Source organism: Triticum dicoccoides, chromosome 5A (assembly GCF_002162155.2).
Source record: "Triticum dicoccoides isolate Atlit2015 ecotype Zavitan chromosome 5A, WEW_v2.0, whole genome shotgun sequence".
NCBI lineage: Eukaryota > Viridiplantae > Streptophyta > Magnoliopsida > Poales > Poaceae > Triticum > Triticum dicoccoides.
In genome coordinates this window covers 286,504,760-286,508,091 of record NC_041388.1, presented here as the reverse complement: position 1 = coordinate 286,508,091, position 3,332 = coordinate 286,504,760, and positions in this window count along the sequence as shown.

The following is a 3,332-nucleotide window of genomic DNA, read 5'->3' as shown; positions in this document are numbered from 1 at the left end:
ATGCTAATGCACCTAGTTCATATAAAAAGAAATAGAAAATTGATATACTTTGCATACTTCTAGTGAACCTGAAATAGAAAAACCTTCTGAAGATAACAATGATGTCTCTATCTGAGATGTTGAAACTCAATCTGGTAATGAAAATTCACCTAGTGATAATGAAAATGATAATGATGATGTTCATGAAAATGCTCAACAAGACGATGAAAAAGAACCAAATAATGATGTTGAGATAGAACCTGCTGTTGATCTTGATAACCCGCAACCTAAAAATTAACGTTGTGATAAAAGATACTTTGTTGCTAGAAAACATGGAAAGGAAAGAGAACCATGGGTTCAGAAACACATGCCCTTTCCACCTAAACTATGAGGAAGAGTTTGAACGCTTTGCTGAAATGCTTAGGCCAGTCTTTTTGCGTACTCGTTTGACTGATATTTTAAAGATGGACCCTTATGCTAAATTCATGAAGGATATTGTCACTAATAAAAGAAAATACCTGAAGCTAAAATCTCCACCATGCTTGCTAATTATTCCTTTCAGGATGGAGTACCTAAGGAACTAGGAGATCCAGGAATATCAACTATACCATGCTCCATTAAAATAAGTTATGTCAAAATTTCCTTATGATGGGAGCCGGTGTTAGTGTTATGCCTTTCTCTGTATACAAAAGACTTGATTTGAATAAACTCACACCTACTAAAATATCACTATAAATGGCTGACAAATCAATTGCCATACCTATCGGTATTTGTGAGGATGTGCCCATTGTTGTTGCAAATGTTACTATCTTAACAGACTTTGTTATACTTGAGATGCCCGAGGACGACAACATGTTGAACATCCTTGGTAGACCCTTTTTGAATACTGCAGGGGCTGTTATTGATTGCAATAAAAGCAAAGTCACTTTTCATATCAATGGTAATGAGCATACAATGCACTTTCCTAAGAAACAATTTCAAGCGAATGGTATTATTGTTATTGAAAAGGCTCCGACAATTACTATTGGAAGTTTTCAACTCCCTCTACCAATTGCCAAAAAGAAATATGAAATACTTATTGTTGGGGATATGCATATTCCCGTTGAGGTAACTTAGTGTTCTGCGAAAGTTCTTTGGGTTCATGCTAATCGAAAGTGGTTGTTAATAAGACTTGATCAACCTTATTAATGGATTATTTTCGAGAGGCATGTGGTCGATGAATTTAGTAAGCACAACCTTCTGTCGCTACTTTTTGTTTTCTGTTACATTTTAATTGAATACAACAAAATGTCATGATTATCCATTTTCTGAATTATCTGTGCAATAAAAAGTGCCCAAAAATAAAAGTGCTCAGAATGACTTAAAATTTTAATACGATTTTTTCCTGTTTATTTAAGATTTTATAATACAAAATACATCACAAGGGGTGGCCCTGGTGCCCACTAGGCACCAGGGCGTACCACACCCACCTGGCGCACCCTAGTGGGTAGTGGGCCCCGCAAGGCCCCCCTCACTTATCCCTTTAGCTCACTTCATCACCTACCTCCAGAAAAAAAATCTTTGTCACGCGCATTCTTGCTCACAAACTCATGGATTTTGATCTCTTTGCTCGAAGCTACTTTTCCGAAACTGTTTTGGGGGATTGCTACTTGGTATGTGACTCCTCCATTGCTCCAATTAGTTTTTGTTCTAGTGGTTTATATTTTGAGTAATTATCTACTCTTGGTGCTGCATGTAAATGAGCTTGCATGTTGAATTCTCTGAGTTCCAAGTAGTTTGAATGCTTGACATAGCCTCTAGACATCCATATGTGTAGTTGCTATTAATCTTGTGAAGTTTTGTTGACAAAATTTTGTAGCCTAAAATTTCAGAAAATTGTTTTTAGGAAGATGGACCTTTTTCGGAGGAGTTCATCTAAGAAGAATGCCAAGGGACTCATCGGTGAATCATCAGACGATGACATCAACACTCCACGATGGACGGAGGTCCAGCCGTGTGAATGGCGGCACATTGCCTTCCTGGAAGAAACCAGATTCCACCAAGAGTTCACGCAATTCAGTGCGAATGCTGGACTTACCAACTTCCTCGCAGATGAGTGTGACCAACACCACACCCTCACGAATTCCTTTGTGCAAATTTTTTATTTCCTAAATAGGCTTGAACCTCCTGCCGTGCGGTTCGTTTTATATTCTGAAACCCATCAGATACCACTCACAAAATTTTGTGAGATATGTCTAATTCCCTCTGATGGGGAATTAAGAGAGCCTACACTATAGGAATCAGGCACTTTGCCATCTGCCATGGCTGACGGCAAAGGCATGCCTGGCGGACGACAAAGGTCTTTGCCGTCAGCCAGCAGACGACACCACGTCTGGCTGAACAAACTACGACGAAGGGCACGTTGCCGTCTGCTGGCAGACGACAAAGATGCAAAGGCCTTTGCCGTCTGCCAGCAGACGGCAAAGGGCATGTATGACACAGATTAGGGTTAGGTCCGTTAAGGGGTTAACGGCGTGCTTTGCCGTCTGCTGGCAGGCGACAAAGGCCTTTGCATCTTTGCCGTCTGCCAGTAGACGGCAAAGTGCTCAAATAGGCCAGCCCAGGTGCCCCCCAGGTATCTGCCACGTGGCTTACTATGCCGTCTCGTTAGCATGATGCAACTCAAATGTGAATACTAGTAACTAGTGACCATTCAAATGAAACTCACCGTGGGCGCTATACCAATCTGGGGCATCGGCGGTGGGGTCTGATCGTTGCTCTGGCACACAGACTGCACATTTGGTTTTCATGAGTCAGTCATATTAGTTAGTAATGAAACGAACATTACGTGCATGACTTGGCTAATATGCAGGACAAACTTACCATGAAACTACTAGGGAAAACCTTATACACAGAAGCTTACCAGTAGCGATGGTCAAAAACATGCGCTACTGCTATCTACCAGTAGCGCAGTGTATACAAGCCCGCTACTATTATATAAGTAGCAGTACTGCGGCCCACGTAAAAAGCGCTACTACTATAACTGCCACACCGTTGCCGGCAGGCTAGGTATAGTAGTAGCCCCGGTCTATAGTCAACGCTATTGCTATTGGTCTTAGCAGTAGCGCTCTTCCTGGGACCGCGCTACTGCTATGGGTGACTTATCCCCAAATTTTCCTCTCCCGCGCCCCGACCATCTTCTTCCTCCCCTGACCTCCCGTTGCCCCAGTCCTCCGCCGCCGCCACATTGTCGTCGTCGTCCTCCCTCCTCCTTTCTCGGTGCCCTCCTCCTCCCACCGTGCCCTCCTCCCTCCGCCTCCGGCCGCCCCTCCTCTAGCCAAGCCCTCCTCCCACCGCCCCTCCCCCTCCTCCCC